This window comes from Bubalus kerabau, chromosome 18 (assembly GCF_029407905.1).
Source record: "Bubalus kerabau isolate K-KA32 ecotype Philippines breed swamp buffalo chromosome 18, PCC_UOA_SB_1v2, whole genome shotgun sequence".
NCBI lineage: Eukaryota > Metazoa > Chordata > Mammalia > Artiodactyla > Bovidae > Bubalus > Bubalus kerabau.
In genome coordinates, this window is record NC_073641.1 from 23,401,178 (window position 1) to 23,422,397 (window position 21,220).

The window sequence follows — 21,220 nt, forward strand, 5'->3', positions numbered from 1 at the left end:
GAAACAGAAACAGAAAGCAGCTCAAATGTCTGAACAGGAGTTCTCTTGAGCCTTTGGCTGAAAATCAATCATCAAATATCATGAGCAAGAAAAATTTCTGAGAAAAGAACAAATACCAAAGGAAATGCAACACAATTTTTAAAGGGTTTTTTTTCCACCCCCCCAGGACTGGAAATTGTTTAGTTTTGCTTTTTCCAAAGTAGAGAGACCTCACTGTATAAAAATGGCAATCAATAGAAATATAAAAGGCCACACCCTAACAGTAGGTATGAATCAGCTGTAGAATAAAGGCTACTCTAAAGACTCACTCTGAAACAGCTTAAAAATACATTCTGAGAAGTTTATACTAATCAACTAACCTGACTTCCTACAAGAAAAAGCTTTAACACTCTTTAAAGACAAATAACAGAAATTAATAATCAGAAATATAAAATTCACAATGTCTGACTTCCAATAAAAGTACTAGAATATGAAGCAGGAAAATGTGATCCATAACCAGGAGAAAAAATATTAGTCAAAAGAAACAGACTCACCAATGATAGATGATAAAATTAATAGACAAGAACAGTAAAACATTATAAATATTACATATAATAAAAATGTCAGAGATAACATGAACATATGAAAGAAATAGACAACATAGAGGGAGACAAATTTAACTTATTAAGGTAAAAAATTACTATGAATGGTATTTAATAGTAGATTAGATTCCATGGAAGAAAAATGTATATCAACGAACTTGAGGATACAGCAATAAAATTTATCCAAATGAAATACAGAGAGTTTTCTCTGTGAAATCTTTTTCATTTTTGGTTTTTCTTTTAGTATTGTTTTTACAATACTAAATACTAAATTTTACAATACTAAAAGAAAAGCCAAAAATGAAAAAGATTTCACATGTAACTGGAGTTTCAGAAGGAGAAAACTAGTGGTGGAGAAATGGAGTTGGAAATGGGGGCTATATGAGCAAAAATTTGTGAAGAAATGATGGCAAAATGTTCCAAACTTGATAACAACTAGAAACCCATAAATCAAAGCACCCAGTAAATCCCAAAAATGATAAACACACACACATGTACATACGTACACACACACCTTTATGCATATCATCAAATTGCTAAAAAAAGGGATACAGAAATTTTAAATATTTGGAGAAAAAATATACTTTCAGAGAAACAAAGGTAATATTTATTATAGATTCGCCATCCAAAACTTTGCAAATTAAAAAACAGTGGAATATCATCTTTGAATAGCTAGAAGAAAATATCTATCAGCCTGAAATTCTGAATCTAGTGAAAATACCTTTCAAAATAAAAACCTTTTCAGACAAACTAAAGCTAAGAAGATTTGTCAACTGCAAACCTTTTATTACAAGGAATCTTGACGTTTTTCAAGCAAAAAAAATAAAGGACAGATGGGACATATAGAAAACAAAATAAAATGGTATATATATATACCAAATCATATTAATAATTGCATCAACTATTAAAGGCTTAACATTCCAATTAAATAACAAACATTATCAAATTTGGTTTTTTAAAAAGTCCCAGGAATTCTCAGGCAGTCCAGTGCTTTCACTGCTGTGGGCCCACGTTCAATCCCTAGTCAGGGAAATAAGATAATACAAGTCACACAGAGAAGCCAGAAAAATAAATAAAAATAAAATGTCCAGAAATAGTCTACAAGAAAGCCATTTTTAGTTAAAGTATAAAAGTGAAAGGATAGAAAACATACCATGAAAACATTAATAAAGAAAGCTGGAATAACTATATTAATATCAGAAAAAAATAATCATCAGAACAAAGTAAACTTCCAGGCATGAAGAAGAACATTTCATACTGATAGCAGTATCAATTTTTCCATAACACATAATAATCTTAACTGTGTATTCAGCAAATAGCAGAGCTTTCAAATACATCAAGCAATTACTCACTGAAAGTGAAAAGAGATTTACTCAGAGAACTGAAAGGGAGTAACAGACAAATGCACAATTACAGCTGGAGATTTTAGCACCCCCTTTCCTCAGTAACAGCAAAAGTAGACAGAAAATCAATATAGGCATAGAGGATTGAACTATACTATCAGCTAATTCAACCTAATTGGCATTTATAGAGGACTCATTATAGAATGGTAAGATACACATCCTTTTCTAGGGCAAATGGAATATTTGTAAAGATTGACCATATTCTTTGCGGTAGTAATTAAGGTAAAGATCTCAGAGAAGATCATGCTGGATGAGGATAAGCCCTAAATCCAATGACACGAGTACCTATAAGGAAAAAAAAAAAAATGAGGAGAAGAAAGCAATGTGAAAATGGAGGCAGAGACTGGAGATATGCAGCCTCAAGCCAAGAAGCATCTGCCGCCATCAAAAACTGGAAGAAACAAGGAAGGACGGGAGCATAGAGCCTTGGAGGGAATGCAGCCCTGCTGGTACCTTGATTTCACACTTCCGGCCTTCAGAGCTTAGAAAAAATATATTTCTGCTTTCTAAGTCACCAAGCTTGTGGTAATCTGTTATGACAGCCTGCAGGAACTAATGCAATGCTATTCACTGGACAGTGAAGGAAACACGCTGGGAAGTCTGCCTACAGCTGGCCCCAACCCTATCTTGGCAGTGCCTGCTGTAATCCAAATCCTCAGAAAGCCTTGTTCCTATACCTAAGTTGAGGCACCCGTTTCCTGTGGTCATTTATCCCAAAACATCTTCTCTCGAAATATTTTTCCTTTTGATTTTTAAAGAGGCAACACAGGGTGGTGGGACAAAGACCAGATTTGGAATATAATCTTGATTCTGCTATTGGCCAGTCATTTCACCAAACTGGGCCTTATCTTTTTCATGGATAAAGTAAAGAAGTTGAGGAACATAATCTCAACAGTAGGTTATCAAGGACTCCTCTTGTCGTGTTTGAACACAGAAGCCCTATATCCCAAGAAACCCCAAAGTCCTAGAAACTGGATAGTTGGCCCCCACATTTCAAAGATCATCCCAGCTCTAACACCCCATTACCCAAGGCCTTCCACTAATATTTTACATATACAATATTTTTATTTTTGTCTCATCCTCCTGATTGTATTATCTTCAGAGTCTCAAGGCAAAGATCCTCTGATCCATATAAATATCAATCTAGTTTCAAAAGAACTTTTTGCTCTTAGACTGAGGATTTGCCTGGGGATCACCCCCAATATTATAATACCATTTAGAGGACCAAGAACATTTCAAGTTTTCTTTGACTCTTAAAATCCTGTATTGGATGTACAGTATTTCCATGGGATAGGCTATTCTATTGTGATATTTGTATTATATACTGAGATAATTGGCAAGGTAGCTGAAACCAGTAGGTATTGGAATCAATACAATTGGTGATTCAAGACATCAACAACCATAGTCTTTTGGACTTTTGATTCCATTCTTCGGACCCTTTCATAATCTTTCTTTGCTATTCCAGTCCATTGGAGGAGAAAAAAGAGTTAAATTCTAAATGGTTAAACATCTCTTTGCCTTCCTTAGAGGGGAAGAAAAAAGTAATTTTTTTCAATGTAATATAACATACAAAAAATTAATTTTTTCAATGTAATACAACACATCTAAATATATAATTAACTGTGACTAATACAATAATAATTCAAGTAGATGCTTATTTTATTGCCTTGTAAGAATTGCCAAGAAGACAAGATCTACGGCTTTTGTGCTTCACAACATGAAGTCAGCATGTTAGCATGAATCAAATTATGTAATAAACTCACTGCAGTTTTCTTTAAAGCAAAAGATTTATCTTTCAAACATGGTACTTCAAGGAAATAAAAATGAAACAAATGTTTATGATACATTATAAATCACCCAGTGAAAATGTTCTGTGATTTTTAAAATTAGACAAAAAATTAAATGAGTATTTTGGAGGAATATGACATTATGCATCTCATTACTTATTACAACTTTTCACTGAGTGGGCTTTACCTGTGTCTTTTCCAGATAAGGTTTCTGATACACTAGAGTTAAAAATTGGCAGTATTCCTCCTAAAAGCCCCCCAGTGCAGAAAATCGTTGTGTTTGATGATGGAATTAGAAAAACATCTCTGAAATACATATTATTCTGTGCAATGGTCCCCATACAGAGCTAACTTCTGCAAGAGAACAACTCCTCCACTTTTTATCTGCAGCTTCCTCTGAACCTAGGATTCAAACATAAATCAACAGCAGCTGAGCTCAACAGCCCATACTGTATTCATGCTCACCCACTCTCCTCGCCCTACTGCTGGAGAAGGCCACGTGCACCAGATACCATCTTGGGCCTTTATGCAAATGCATTCCCTGTGGTTCTTCCTTTCAATCTGTTGGATATGCTCAGGCATGTCAACAGCCCACAGAACACAGATTAGACTGAAAATAAGCCATCTGACAAGAGAAGGATCTCCAGCCCCTGCCTCCCAGTCGCCAGCACTGGAGCCTTGCAATTCTGTTTTCGGCTTCCGGACGTCTCAGCTTTCAGGACTATTCATGCTTCATATCTCAGGGGCACTAGCGCAGCAGTTTCAAGGGTACCATCTCAAGCCAACTGCTAGTTGCTGTCAGCCCTCATGCAGGGCCATGCTCCTGCAATTAAGTCCCTACATGTTTACTGAGCTCCTGAAGCTAGACCTCAGGCCCAGCCTTAATAACCTGTAGGGGGGCTCTGCAACCCCAGGAACTCACTGCCAGCACCTCTCCCATCTCAAAAAGCTCATCACATGGAGACCCAACCCTTCCTACCAAACAAAGATGGCCTTGTTCAGTACCTATAAAATTTTTCTTCTGACACCCTTCTTCACACAGCAGCAGGAAACCAAGTTGGGTCCTATTTTGGACAGCTGTGAAATCCCAAGAGAGAAGCTCAGCCTTGATTCAGTGGAGAGTGGGGAGTGGGGAGCCAGGCTAAGTGCATAAGCAGAAATGCAACACAAGACAGATGAGTAAACACAGAGGCCTGCCCCCTGTGCAGCCCAAGGACACGACACGCTGCCATTGCCTTCTCACCTATACTAGCACCTACACGGCTCTTTCTGCTTCATCCTGCTAACCCTGAAAGTGAAATAGAAATAAGGTTCCTGAGAGCTGGCTATTCTTATTTTCACTAAGTTCTCTCTTCTTTTTTTTATATTACTTTATATCTTAAAAACAAACAAAACAAACTTTGTTGCTGTTGAGTCCAGAATAATAAAATCATGATGGTAATTATATATGTAAAAAATATCCAGACTTATCCTGAAACCATCTTGGACGTTCTCATGTATCGTAAGTTTGAATTAATGTTTGACTTCCGAAACAACTCAAGATGCACATTGTGTGTTCAGTTACTCAGTCATGTCCGATTCTTTGGGACCCCATGGACTGCAGCACACCAGCCTTCCTTGTCCTTCACCATTTCCCAGAGTTTGCTCAAACTCATGTCCATTGACTCAGTGATGCCATCCAACCATCTCATCCTCCGTTGCCCCCTTCTCCTCTTGCCCTCAGTCTTTCCTAGCATCAGGGTCTTTTCCAATGAGTCAGTCAGCTCTTTGCATCAGGCAGCCAAAGTATTGGAGCTTCAGCTTCAGCATCAGTCCTTCCAATGAATATTCAGAGTTGGTTTCCCTTAGGATTGACTGGTTTGATCTCCTTGCAGTCCAAGGAACTCTCAAGAGTCTTTTCCAGCAACACAGTAGTATGCTTTCCATTTCTTACTTAACCCATGTGGGGCTTTAAGAAAAACAGAATCTGAACGTTGCTTATCCCTTCACACTTTAGTAGGCCAAATGTGATTTGGAAAGAGCTACTTGATAAATCCAAAGAATAACTTTCTACTGTTTAATGAGTTTCCCACCTCCCTTAAGGGGTAATAATAATAATTCTAATGCAAATCAACTCAGAATTCTCCAATTCTAACCAGAAATTTTAGCCACAAATATTCAACTCAGTTTGTTTCTTTGTTTGCTAGTAATGCACCCATCTCCTCTATACATTTTAAGACACATTTCATCTACTTGGTGTCACTCCCACCCTTAAATCTGCATGTCCATTTTCACAGCAGAGTTCAGCTGAGCCAGAGCACAATGGGCTTCAAGAGATATTGTTAGCACATTGATCTTGGTGTAGATTTGACCCTGGGTCCAAAACAGTGAAAGTAATGGCTGTGGAGGCACCTGGGGGTAGAACAGAGAAGCCTGAAACCCACTGAAGGAAGGCCACTGAAAAAATGGGGGATTGGGAGCAGACTTAGAGTAGAGCAGGCAATATTGAGGGTTCCTAAGAAACTAAAATACTAGATACAGAGAAGCATGTTTATGAGTGGACAGGAGTTTAGCAGCTATGCAACATCCCTAGATGCCCTTCTCTGCCTCTTTTATTCATAGGAGTCTTTAAAAAAAAGGACTTGGATAAATAGAGAGGGAAAAGGCCAAGTATCTAACCATGTAGGGTACAAGTGTTCATTATTAAAAGCTGATGAACACCAGAGTGAAAATATACCTTTTTAGAAGCAAATAGTGAAATGTGAAAACATGGGTTTGAGCACCAACCGTATAAATTTAGTAGCTCAGAATGCAAAGAGATTCAGCGAACAACACAGTTTCCTCAAGTGGTTAAATGTGAGACTATCACTGACTTCACAAAGCAGTCTAAGAACACGTCCTTCTGGAGGTTTTCACTGGTCCTTTCCATGCATGTGCCTCCCTTTTCCATGTGAAATCAGAGACATACAGATATTCCTTCCCAAGTACTTTATTAGCAAGGACTGAGATGATTTAAGGTGGCTCAATGGTAAAGAATCCACCTGTCAATGCAGGAGATACCAGAGACAAGAGTTTGATCCCTGGGTCAGGGAGATCCCCTGGAAGAGGAAATGACAACCCACTCTGTACTCTTGGCTGGAAAATCCCATGGATAGAGGAGCCTGGTGGGCTATAGTCCTTGGGATTGCAAAAAGCTGGACATGACTGAGCATGCATCCCATTCTTCCCTTGCATCCTATCTCTTGCCACTGGCTAACCCAACTGGAAGCCAGAGGACAAAGTGGTCCCCTGGTGTAATACATGTAGGCCTCTCAGGACAAAAAGTAACATGAAGAACAGACCCAAAGCTCAAAGAGAAGATTTTCTAGTAGCTTGCTGTTCTGGGTTGATTTGTGTCCTCCCAAGAGACATGTTGAAGTCTGAATCTCCCAGTATCTCAGAATGCGACCTTATAAGGAAATGCAGTCTTTATAGAAATAATCAAGTTAAAATAATGTCATTACAGTGGGCCTTAATCCAGTATGACTGGTTTTAAAAAGTGAAAGTCTGGACACAGAGACAGATACTCACACGTGGAGACACACAGGGGGAAGACAGTGACAGGACTGGAGTGATGCATCTATAAAACAAGGACGGAAACTGCCAGGAGGTAAACGAGGCCGGGACGGCTTCTACCCTAGGGCCCACAGAGAGCACGGCCCCCGACATCTTGATTTGAGATGTATAGACCCTAGAACGGTGATAAAGTTTGTTTTTCTTAAGCCACCCAGTTTTGGCATGCTGTTACAGCAACCCTGAGAGACTAACACCCTTGCTAAGATGCAGCTAATGCTTGACTGAACAGCTTTAAACTCTGAGTAGATATTAGATTCCAAATGAACTTCAGAAAGTATGTCCAATCCTTTTATTTTACAAATAAGATAATCGAGACTTAAGACTTGCTCAAAGTTACACAATTGATAACCTTGGGGGAAAAAAAATAGCAGAGTCCTAGGAAAGCACTCATGAGAAATGCTGGGCTGGATGAAGCACAAGCTGGAATCAAGATTGCCAGGAGAAATATCAATAACCTCAGATATGCAGATGACACCACCCTTATGGCAGAAATTGAAAAAGAACTAAAGAGCCTCTTGACAAAGGTGAAAGAGGAGAGTGGAAAAGGTGGCTTAAAACTCAACATTCAAAAAACTAAGACCATGGTATCCAGTCCCATCACTTCATGGCAGATAGATGGGGAAGCAATGGAAACAGTGACAGACTTTATTTTCTTGGACTCCAAAATCTCTGCAGATGGTGACTGCAGCCATGAAATTAAAAGATGCTTGCTTCTTGGAAGAAAAGCTATGACAAACCCAGACAGTACATTAGAAAGCAAAGACATTACTTTACTGACAAAGATCCGTCTAGTCAGTTATGGTTTTTCCAGTAGTCATGTATGAATGTGAGAGTTGTACCATAAAGAAGACTGAGTGCCAAAGTATTGATGCTTTTGAACTGTGGTGTTGGAGAAGACTCTTGAGAGTCCCTTGGACAGCAAGGAGATCAAACCAATCCATCTGAAAGAAAAACAACCCTGAATATTCATTGGAAGGACTGATGCTGAAACTGAAGCTCCAATATTTTGGCCACCTGAGGCAAAGAATCAATTCATTAGAAAAGACCCTGGTGCTGGGAAAGATTGAAGGCAGGAGAAGGGGACAACAGAGGATGCAATGGTTGGATGACAACACCAACTCAATGGACAATGAGTTTCAGCAAGCTCTGGGAGGTGGTAGAGAGCAGGGAAGCCTGGCGTGCTGCAGTCCATGGGGTCACAAAGAGTTGGACACGACTGAACAACTGAATGAGGAAAGCATTCAGTCTGCCCCACATTTACAGGGTGAGGTTGGGGGTGGGGGGATGGGGTGCTCAATGACACCATTCTCAACCTGGCTGAGCTACAACATGGCTCAATACTCTGGAATCCCCCTAGGATATCATCTAAGCTAAAGGATTCTCCAGAATGATGGACAAGTGGCATCCTTTCTACAACTTCCATCTCACAGCATGTAACCAGGCACTGAGCTGAAGAACACAGCGCAGAGTGAACTGTAATGGAAATATACCTTTGTTCTCTTCAGTGCTCAGGAACAATATCTAATAGCCCTGAGAAAGATCACCATAGCCCTTTAGTACAAAGTATTTTCCTTCCTTGTGAATTAGCCATAAAGAAAAAGTTACCCAAACAGAGCTCATTGTTCAAAGAATAACTGCTTCACACATCCTAAAGAAATGATAAGAAACTACACAGTCAGCAAAGTAGACTTAGAAAAAAAAAAGAAAAAGGAGAGAAAGAAAGCGAGCTCCACCCAGAACAAATAGATTTCCTAAAGCTCTGTGATGTTTCTTATCTAGAGGAAGGCTTTGTTTTCTTGTCAATCAACCCCAGCAGATCCTCTGAGGCTTGGCCACACCCTGGGCTGGGGCATGCTCAGGAAGGAATGTGGGAAGCCAGAGGGGAGAGGCAGTTTCCTGATGGGTCAGCTTCTGGCAAGTATCTGGACCCTGGGAAAGTCTTGATGGAGGAATTCCTCTCCTTAGAGAGCAACCAGAGCAGCAGGAACAATGCTGGGATCTGCTGGTGGTGACTCCCAGGTCACAGCCTGAGCAATGCAGGCTACCAGCAGTGGGCTGTGTCACAACACGCCCTGGGCTCCCAGCATTGTGTCATTTGCTCCCCTGGTTCACATCAGCTGGCAAGACACAGTATTGTTCTCAAGGCAAGCTCTCTCTGAGGGAAAGTCGATTTGCTTCATAGGAGATTAAAGCATAAGAATAATGAAAAAGGCAAACTAGCTAAGCAAAGTCCCCTTAGGACCTCCAGAGTGCCATCTTCTTGGCTCTTGGCTGATAGTTCTTCCAAAGGAAATGTGCGTTTCGACTACCAATGTGATCTTTTTTGTGTGAAGTTTCTCATTCATCTGCAGAGATGTGCATGCTTGAGACAGTGTCTTCCCACGTCAAGCAGCTCAGGGATTACATAACCGTTCATCACAGGGCTGCTTCCCAAGCTTCTCACCCCGGTGTGCCCGGGTCCTCTGAGGACACGCCTGGGAGACCCGAAGACTTTTCCTCCTCAGCCAGGGCACCCACCACTGAGAGTCACACTCATTAATGGTGGCTAAAATAGTTCACTTCCACATCAGTTTTTCTCCCATACAGAAAAAATTTCTTTTCTGACTTCCAAAATTAAGCTATCGGTGAGGAAGCATTTAACCATTACAAAAATTTCCTCCAGTTAGTGCAGACGAGGGCCAAAATAAACCAAGAAAAATCAATGAAAATGCTCTATTCTGAACAAGATTTCCTATTTCTTAAGAGACTAGCTGGAGAGCAGCTGTTCCCGTAATTTATTTGCCTTATTTTCTCTTTCCCTTAGGTAGGAGTGGGACGCTGGGCTCTTCCTAAGCATTCTGGAGGCCTCCGTGGTCTTCAAATCTGGTGCACTGGTGACCTCTAGAGGACACTATTTTGGTCTAGGCTCAATGCAAAGATGAAAAACCCTTTGCTCTAGGGAGGTAAATACATTATCCATTTTACAACTGCTAAATAGCTTTTAAGCTCAAAGCATAGAAAGTTTCAAGCAATTATCTTCCTTCAGGCAAAATCTCCAAGGTGTCAAATGATCCAGTTTCCCTTAAATCATAGAGAATTTTGTTGTTGATGAAAATCTAAGAACTTTCTTCTCTCCCAAGATTGAGGTAACTGGTTTTCCAAAGGACTCCAACTCGGCTGAAACATTAGGGCATGGCTTAAGTGGATATCTTCAGCTATCTTTGACTTGCTCCCTGTCCCTCAGTACACGTGCTAAGTCACATCAGTCGTGTTTGACTCTGTGACCCTATGGACTGTAGGCCACCAGGCTCCTCTGTCCATGGGATTCTCCAGGCAAGAATACTGGAGTGGGTTGCCGTGTCCTTCTCCAGGAGAGCTTCCCAATGCAGGGATTGAATCCATAACTCTATGTCTCCTGCATCGGCAGGGGGTTTCTGTCCCTCAGTGTCCTGCAGAATTCTCAACACAAGAACCTGAGAGTGTCAGCAAAAGCATCCCAAGAAGTCACTCTTGAACCCCTCTAAGCCTACAGGGCAGTTGCTGTTATTCAGTCGCTCAGCCATGTCCGACTCTTTGAGACCCCATGGACTGCAGCACGCCAGGCTTCCTGTCATTCAGTATCTCCTGGAGTTGCTCAAACTCATGTCTATTGAGTCAGGGTTGCCATCCAACCATCTCATTCTCTTTCACCCCCTTCTCCTCTTGCCCCTCAATCTTCTATAGCATCAGGGTCTTTTCTAATAAGTCAGCTCTTTGCATCAGGTGGCCAGAGTACTGGAGCTTCAGCACCAGTCCTTTCAACGAATATTCAGGACTGATTTCCTTTAGGATTGACTGGTTTGATCTCCTTGCAGTCCAACGGGTTCTCAAGTGCAGTCCAAGGGATTCTCAAGTCTTCTCCAGCACCGCAGTTCGAAAGCATCAGTTCTTCGATGCTCAATCTGCTGTATGGTCCAGTTCTCACACTGATATATGACTGCTGGAAAAACCACAGCTTTGACTATATGAACCTTTGTCGGCAAAGTAATGTCTCTGCTTTTTAATATGCTGTCTAGGATTGCAATAACTTTTCTTCCAAGGAGCAAATGTCTTTTAATTTCATGGCTGCAGTCACCATCCACAGTGATTTTAGAGTCCCCCAAAATAAAGTCTGTCACTGTTTCCATTGTTTCCCCATCTGTTTGCCATGAAGTGATAGGACCGGATGCCATGATCTTCATTTTTTTAATGTTGAGTTTTAAGTCAACTTTTTCTCTCTCTTCTTTTACTCTCATCAAGGGGCTCTTGAGTTTCTCTTTCCTTTCCCAAAGTTGAAGAAAACTATCAGTCATGCTTCTCCACATTTTCCCTCATCAGCAGAACATTTCAATCAGCTAAGTGGGGTTGGGGAGGATCTCAGGGCCACAGAGAATGGGTGGAGGCAAAATTGTGCAAAGGGGCACTAATGTCTCGAAGGGCTTTTCAGAGGTCCTGGGACAGAGCTGCCCTTCCATTCTCACATGGAGCTAGGACCTTGACTCATTTCCTCTCTCAGGCAGCAGTATCCACTTCAGGCTATGTATCAATGGGGACAGATATCAGCCTAAAACCACAGCATAAAATGTGAGACCATTCAGGACTAGGTCACTGTAGTGAATAAAAACACTTCTATTAAAAGCCATCTGCATTCTGGGGCTTCGTCAGGTACTTACTATACATCATCTCTCATTTTCACAATAGCCCTGCCTGCCAAATGCTATTCTCTTCATTCTACTGATAACAAACTAAAACTCAGAGAGCTCAACTTGGCAAAAATCACACGTATCCCTGGAAGTTCACTTGCACATGTGCCTTTTCCATTGTATCACAAAGCTTCTATCATCATCAAATGCTAGAGCCGAAAAAGACTGATGTACTTATAGTTTAATCAATTCACTTTATAAATGAAGATACAGAGAAAGTAAAATGATGAAGCTGAGGCCACAATGTAAGTGCCAGACCCTGCAGGAATTTAAATTCCCCATTCAGTGCTCTGGTCACTATGCAGAACCCATGACAATTCCCTTCTTGCCTTTGCAGAAGCGATAAAGGATCATTTGAGGATCAGGATAAATACTAGAACATAATTCTCCTGTACCATGAATTCTCACATTTACCTCACCCTGGTTCTTACAGGACCCCTGGGACCTGTATGAGGTCTGAGGACCTCCTGGGAACAGTATGAGGCTCCAATTCTAACCCCAAGGCCTTCCTCACCATCTCCTCCTCAGTACAGGTTTCCTTGTGTACAACTATATGGGAAAGGATGGACTCTCCAGGGTAGAAGTGAAAGTCCACCAAAAGAATAAAAACAGTAAGCATTGAAATTCAAGATTAGGAGAGGAATGATGGTAGACTGGAAATCCAGATGGCATTTCTACGATTGGAAATTTTCTTCTTCTCTAAGAAACTACTCATCATGACTTCTGGAAAGCCCCATTAATTTCTCATCAGGTCAGTTTCTACTGCTGATATCATGTTTAAGTTCTGTGAAAAGACATTCTTATCCTGTTAAGGTTTATGAATAAATGATAAAAACTGTGGCATATTTTAAAGTGGACTGTTCTACTGATTAGGGACAGAAGGCTAAGAAAAAAAAAAAAACTCTACAACCCATTTATTACACAAGAATGGGTATTTAGTCCATTTTGCTGGTGTCTCCTTTCTACTGTTCAAATCTTGTCCCGTCCCTCAAGTTAGTACTTCTGAAACTTGTATCAGCAAAATGTTGTTAGCAGATCTAGTGAAGATTTGTTCTATCAAGAGGCTAAAGCTAGTAACAAAAAGGTGGTTTGTAGATGATCTGGTAATTTCAATGGTCACTGTTAGCACAGCCCCAAATCATGGTTGATGACTGAGTCTTCAGTGACTCATCTTTGCAGTAAAAGGAGAGGGTTTCTGGGAACCACCCAGAATTTCAAGGACATCTGTGTAAAAGTGACAAGAAATCAGGGGCATCCTACCTGGTCTAAGGAACTCAACAAATTGAATCGTGTTAGTTTGACCTTTAGGAGTCATTACTGAGAGTCAGTCAGGAAAATTCCCACGTGGGTTGGGCCAGTGAGCTGGGGTTTTAGTAACCCTTATAATAGTATAGGGAGATGAACAGCCATGTACCATGAGAGGCTGTCTGGCTGTAGCACTGCGATGGAGTGGAAGAAAGAGTTAAGGCGTTTTATTGCTTTAAGGCTTCCCCTGCATTTCAATGTCTGTCCTGCCTTGTTCTAATTTCAAGGCCAGCAGGCCTACTGGCATTGCAACAAGTACTAATTAGAAACGATGGTTTAAAAACCATCTCCTCCATCCTTTTGCCATATTGGAGTAGTTCATAACAGAACTGCAACAGGGCTCCAGCTAGCAGGAAATTGAAAACATTTTCCTGAGGATTATGTACTGGTCACCTTTTCTAGTTCCTTACCTGAGGAAAAATGGTTACTATAGTATAGGGGTGGGTTTTCAAATTTAGCTATTATGTCTGCAGTGGCCACTTACTGATGTAAGTCTAGAGCTAAACAGACTGCTATCTAATCTCTCACCACAGCAATGAGGAAGGCTAGGCGCACTGAAATCCCCCACACCATGCCATAAAGCAAACCCATCCTTCTCAGTAAGTGGATGCCTAATAACAATTAAAAGCAGAGGGAAAGAGATCTTTCAACTGAGAAGTGCTACAGGCAGTTAAATAGAGAAGAGAAGAAGCACTTCACAGTTTTGAGATAACTGTATGGATACATATGAAATGCAATATTTAACACTAATCTAGCATTAAGAGCAGAAGTTATTTATTCTTAAAATAGTCTTTTCAAAAATGAAATGCCACTGATTCTGAGCTTTAAAGATAACTTTGAAAGTACGTATATTTCTACTTTAAAGAATGTTTCTAAAATCCATCTAATCCACCATCTCCTCCATCTCCTGCCTTAGTTCTCAGGGATGAAAGGAGAGTTCTGTTATATTTTCCAAGCCAATGACACATTCTTGTTCTCAGAAATGTTGACATATCAAGATAAATATGTACTTCAAATAATATGGTCGTAAAAGTCTGAAGACAGAGAATCTTTGACACCTTCAATGACGCTGATATGAAAGGGGCTCCTTTAACTCTACTGTGACTTGTGTGCTAATGGTCATAAGATGGCTGCTAGAGCACCAGGCATCGTGTCCACACTTGAAGGAGGAAAAAGAAAGGAGCACAGGACAGCAGTGACACAACTGCTATTTTATTAGAAAAACAATTCCTTTCCAGAAGCCTCCAAACATAATCTCACCTTCATTGTCAATAACATAGTCCTATGACCTCATATACTGTAAGAAAAGCTGGAAAATGTAGTAGCTGCAAAGGAGAATGCAATTTCTGGCTAGTCTAACCTTATCTCAAATCAGGAAATGAACCTGTGCAATTATTATTCCAAACAAAATCAAGGCTTATTACCAAGAAAGGAAGCAAGAAATAGCTTTTGGAGTGTTTAGGAGGCAACTAGCTATGTCTGCTACATTCTGTAAAAAAGGAAAAGAAAAATGATATTCATTTAAAATTTTAGCTACTTTTCTTAAATTAGCAGTTGGAGAAAATCTCTGGTTTTAGACAAGAGAAATAATAATCAGGGGTCTAAAGAGACTGGGATATTTATGTAAGTTACTGACTTTTCTCAGTGATCTAGAACTCACATACTGCTACATAGATATTATAAATTTCAGACTTTTAATTTCAAATCTGTTATGTGATTCATTCTCCTTCCCTGTCAAAAGCTATATATTTTCAATAGCATCTCTGGCCTATAAGATATCAATGAGATTAATAGGTTTTTCTGTTTGATGTTTTATAAAATTATGGCTAATTTTCTGGTATGATTAAAGGATAGCATCTTTAAAAGTCTAATTTAATGGATAATGTATAGGCTAAATGAGGAAAACTACTGGGGAAAGTCTCTCTTCTCATGGCCCCAAATGTATTGTTTTCCATCCATATACAGATGTTTTTATTAGCACATAATTAACATAAAGTGTATACATACCCTTCTCCTCTTGTAGTAAGTAGGTAGTGATGAAGAATAATGAACTCCTGGGCTTCCCTGATGGCTCAGTGGTAAAGAACCCATCTGCCAATGCAGGAGACACAGGTTCAATCCTTGATCCGAGAAGATCCCACACGCAACAGAGCAACTAAATCCATGCGATACAACCACTGAGCCTGTGCTCCAAAGCCCAGAAGCCGCAACAAGAGAAGCCACTGTGATGAGAAATCCAAGCATTGCAACTGCAGCTAGAAAGCAGAGAAAAGCCAGCGTAGCAATGAAGGCCCAGCACAGCCAAAAATAAAATAATAAATAATAGTGAACTCCTCTAACACCTTCTGTGGGGATAATTAAATAAATGCTAAAACTAAAGTAATATGAAAGCCTCATTAATCAGCCAATCCTGATATCTGATGTTGACTGGCTTCAGAATAACAATGGAACAATGTGTTCCAATAACACTGGAACACTGAACTCCATTCTACTGATACTTTTTATTAACAGCTCTTTAGGAGTTGACCTTCACCAAGAATCCTTGAGGGGAGAGAAGGAATCCTATTATAATTGGACCTGAGTAGTCTGTAACACACCAGGATTTTATGGAAACCTGACATGAGAGAAATACAAGCCATCTAGTGAGTTAAAGAGCCTCCAAGCATAGGCGACAAGATGAGCTTTGAGGCCAGGTGGTCAGGATTCATATGGCTCTCCTACTTACTATGTTGCATGATTTCCATCACTTACTTGTTCTATGAATTTTGTTTTTTGATTTTTTTTTTTTTCTTTCATAGCCAGCATAGTTTCTATCCAGGATAGATACTCAGCAAGTGGCTGATACTAAATCAGCAAGTGGCTGATACTAATTAACATCCAGGCTTCTTCTCAAAGTCAAACTTAGAAGGTAGGAATGTGATTTGGAGTTTCCCAGAAAGCTTCTGACATTTCCGTACCCCCAGCATCCACCACCGCCCCCCGAAAAAACCCCCACATCATCTGTCATGTGACAAGTCCTAGGACCCAGTGATCCGTGCCTTTGGTTTACAATGAGGTAGCACTTCCCAGAGATCATAAGGTCTCTAAGGACAAAAGTTTATTATTAACCTCTGCAGCTGTCCTTCTTATTTCTAGTATAGATCTTCTTCTGTTTTAATACATTCTTCTGTTTTAAGACACTAATACTTCTTCTGTTTTAAAACATCAGGGGCTAAATAAATATTTATAGAAAGAATTACACTAATTTAATTTAAATGTATAGTCCTTGCAATGAAGAATAATGAATTACATCTATTATAGGAGGAAAAAAAAAAACCTATCAGGTCCCTTTCAAAAGCAACAGGGAAGGGAGAGAAAATGAGAATGTGTCCCAAATAGTAAACAACTGTCCCAGAGGGCCTTTGTTGGATTACCCAGAGACAGAAAGAGAATGGACCTAGGCAGAAGCACCAAAAGAAGTTTTTAGGAAATTATCTTATAGTTTCAGGAATAAAAGAATCACAACAACAAAATGCAGTCATAATGTAAAATATCAGAACTTATTTTTCAATATGGTAATATGTTCTATTAAATGAAAATAAAGATATGTGTCTTTTAGTGTTTTTGAGCCTTTAGGGCCTCCAAAGATTTCAATCTGGCCTTGCTGGAGGCATGGGAATAACCTGTCAAACATTGCCTAACCCAGGTGATCAGGTTAGTATCCGCAGAGGTAGGTATGTGGATAGAATGTATCTTCCCACAGCAACTCTGGTTCATGACAAGATGCTTGCTCCAACTTAGGTCAGAATTACTCCAGATATACACTGAGATCTGGAGTTTGGAGAGGACAGTGAGTTGAAGATGTAAGTTTCAGTATGCGGTAGTATTTAACATACAAATATTTCAGATTCTTCTAAACCAAGTAGCATCCCTACCTTTATGTCTTCAACACTGTGGGTCCAACCACTAGCCTCTCTGACAAATTTCCCAGCTGTGCAGGGAAATACCCACAAAACATCATCCTATATACCCTAGGGTGCAAAGGACTGCTTGGGCAGCAAAAAGAAAAAAAAAAAGCAGCAGCTGTAGCTTTTTGTCTTACCCAGTGCAGAGAGAATCCTTTCTACAAGGCTTTTGCAGTGCCTGCCTGGTCAGTGCTCAGTGTTGGTAGCTGCAACCTTATGTCATCGGACTCTTTGCATCTCTACCAACCTGTTAGCTCTTTGAGGGCAGGAACGGTCTTTTACAGTCCATACCATTCATTTTCTATTGCTGTTGTAACACAAAACTGCCACAAACTTAGGGGCTTAAAATCTTACCCTTCCGGAGGTCAGAAGCGCAAAACCGGTCTCATTGGACTAAAGGTGAGGGGTCAACAGGATTGGGTTGTTTCTGGATGCTCCAGGAGAGAATCTATTACTGCCCTGTCCTTTTCAGCTTCTGGACAGTACCTGAACTCTTTGGCTTGTGGCCTCATTTTTGTCTTCAAAGCCAACAACAACACCGGGCTGAGATCTTTTTATGTTGCCCTCTCACTGGTGCTCCTCCTTCTGCTTCCCTTTTCCACTAATAAGCGCCCTGTGACTACTGTGGACCCACCTGAGTAATCCAGGCTACTGTCCCCATTTCAAAGGCAGATGATCAGCAACTTCTATTCCCCTTACCATGTAACCTATTCACCAGTTCTTAGGATTAGGATGTGGACATCTTTGGGGGAACTCAGTTTGGAATCCATAGCTCTAAGCACAATGTTTAGTGCATTTCAGCTCTCAATCAATGAAAATGAATTAATGAAAGAATAAGTGAAGCAATTAATGCATCTCTCAGTGCCTACAGCTAGGTGTTTTCCTCCAGAAAATAGCCTACTTTTAAGGAGCATACCTGCTCATCCATTTCTAGTGGGATTTGGAGAAGAGAGAGAGAGATGTAAAGCAGTTTGTGGATAGTTTAAAATTACCATCTTGATAATTCAGGTAATTTAGGATACCTTAAAATTAGGTATCAGTAGATGAAAGGAGTGATGGTGGTTTAGATGCTAAGTCCTTTCCAACTCTTGCGACCCCGTGGACTGTATGCCTGCCAGGCTCTTCTGTCCATAGGAATTTCCAAGCAAGAATACTGGACTGGAGTGGGTTGCCATTTCCTTCTCCAGATGAAAGGAACAGAAAACCTTAAAGAAAAAAAAACATTTGGTATCCAATCTAAAGCAATAGATAGTAAAAATGAACATATACATACATATATATATATATATGTATATATCTGAATCACTTTGCTATACACCAAAATTGTAAATCAGTTGTAATTTAAAAAAAAAAATCTTATCTGTAACTTAGTGTATGAAACCTACTCTTTACTTATGGGCTTGTGATTCTAGTAATCCAGAGAACCGGATCCAAAACAGTTTAATCCTCTGACCGACACTAATGCTGACAATAATTTTCGAGTATTTTGCCATGATTCGATATAAATATCATATCATAGCCAGATCATCAAAGCAGTGAGAACCAACCAGAAAAATGCCTTCACCTACCCCCATACACACAGAACTCTGTCTTCCCCCATTACACTCTAATTGTATTATTTGACCATCCATTTTTCCTATTTGTCCATGAGAATAGTGCTCATCTGCCTCTCTAACTTATTATTGCAAGCCCAGTGCTGGGCCCATGGTAGGTGTTCAATCAACCATCGGTGAATGTCTTTGTTTAATTACTATGCACAAAGCACATGTTGAATCAGAGGCAGTTTTTCATCATTACCATATTCATCCTTATACCTTGAGGACTCAGGCTTAAATTTCTCTTGGGAAAACTGCCCTTTGACTCATTCATCAGACTCTGACCTTAGACTGTCTTGAACAGATATTCATTAGTCAGTTAATCAACAAACTGTTCTATGTCCCACACAGTGGAATAAGAACACTGTGTATCACCACTCTGATTGTGTTACTGATGAAGTTATAGAAGTGGAAATTCCTCTTCAGAGCATCTTCAGGTTGAGTCTTGACACAAGAAACATTCCGTGGGTGTTATCTGAGAACATGCTGTAAGCAAAGTTTATAAGTTGGGTTTATTTGATTTTTATTTCATTTTTCAAATCTAACTCCCTTGAATCTTGTGAGTAATCTTGTGCAATTATGAAAATGTGATTCATCCTGGGAATCAATTCCAAATACTTTATCCCTTCAAAGAGGTGCTGCTTTTGTCATGATGGTGAACAGATTTTCAAGCAGTGGTTCACGGAACCACAGAATTTCCTAGGGGTTGTTGAGAAGCCCATTTATGTAAAACATGGAATATATTTTCTCAAATTCTACCCTAACATGGCATAAAAAGCTTTAGCTCTGCAGCATGAAAAAAGTTTAAAAAATTTTTTTAAAAGTCAGTGCACATTAAAAGGAAAGAAAATATTTTGTGCACGTAAACTCTCTCACCACTGAATTCTGCTTATCATCAACTGCAATTCCAATCTGCATCCAGGCAGTAGCTTAAGATAATATAACAAAACTCTGAGCGAGTATGCAGTGTGGTGATTTGGTCTATAATCTTATATTCATCCAGACTATACTTATGAGAGGAACAAGACTCGACAAATTCAAGGTTTAAGAGCATGACCCTGGAGCCAGACTTCCTGAGTTTGATTGTCAGTTTGGCCAGTTATTAGCTGTGTGACCTTGAGACAAGTTTCTTAACTACCTCAGTGTTCTCTACTATCAAATGGAATATGATAAAAGATTTCATCTCAATGAATTGTTACAAGGATTAAAGATTTTTAATATATTAATATATATAAAAATCAAAGTGCAGGGCTTGGCACAAGGTCAGCACTATTATGGTTACCACTATCTGGAATGCCTGTTGTGTCTCTAAGTGGTCCCCTTCAGTCCCATGCCTGTAAATGATATCTATGCTACACAATGCTCCTTAAGTACAGAGCAACATCAACCGGTTGTTCCTCTGAGCTTTGGGTGTACCCAACTGAAGTCTTCCTGACATGGCCCCTTGGATGACTTACAAGCATCTCAAATTTCACAGACCTAAAACAGAACTGTTGACATTCCTGCAAAGCTGCTCTTCTCCAAGTCTTCCCTAGTAATTAGCATTGCCATATACTCCATTGCTCAGGACCAAAACTTTGGAATAATCCATTGTTCCCATAGTCTAATAATCCTATTCGCATTAACTATGAAATGCATCCTAAAAATAGCCAGGTTTCTTTTCTATGCCCATGGCTTCCACCCTAGTCCAAGAAACTCCTGTCTTTTACCTGGACTACTGAAGCAAGAACTTTGAACAGATCTCTGCACATCCTCTCTTGCACTCCATAATCCATTTTCCACCATCATGGCTTATTATCAGCCTCTGAATATAATCAGAGCTCCTCACTGGCCTAGAAGAGCCCAAATGATTTGTCTCCTGTCTACATGAGCTGTGAGCTTTGTGTGCACTTAGTCATGTCTGACATTCTGTAACCGTATGCACTGCAGCCCACCAGGCTCCTCTGTCCATGGAATTTTCCAGGCAAGAATACTGGAATCAGTTGCCATTTCCTCCTCCAAGGGATCTTCCTGACCCAGGGATCAAACTTCAGTCTCCTGCATTACAGATAGATTCTTTACCAACTGACTCCCCAGAACAATCACATCTGACAGGTCTCTGTCCCTCAGGCACAAGCCAAGCTCCTTACAGTCTTAGGTCTTTGTGTTTGCTTTCTTCTCTATCTGAGAGGTCCCTCATTTGGGATTTTGGTTGAGTCTTTTTTCCCATTAATCTCTCAGTTTCTTCCCCAGAGCTCTCCATCCTCATCCCTGCAGTTGTTCACTATTAGATTGTTAGATCACACCATCTTATTTACTGTGTCACATTTAT

At 40.0% G+C, this 21,220-nt stretch overlaps 1 long non-coding RNA gene across 1 annotated transcript in view; it reads right to left on the minus strand.

Annotated features, from left to right (window-relative positions):
• Positions 1-1,089: 1,089 nt before the first annotated feature.
• Positions 1,090-21,220, minus strand: part of LOC129633309 (uncharacterized) — a 181,049-nt gene continuing 160,918 nt past the window's right edge. Inside the window, exons 4-5 of the long non-coding RNA XR_008705014.1 lie at positions 15,378-15,461; positions 1,090-1,601 (exon numbers count right to left, since the gene is read on the minus strand). This is a non-coding gene — a long non-coding RNA (uncharacterized LOC129633309). The remainder of the gene's footprint in view (positions 1,602-15,377; positions 15,462-21,220) is intronic.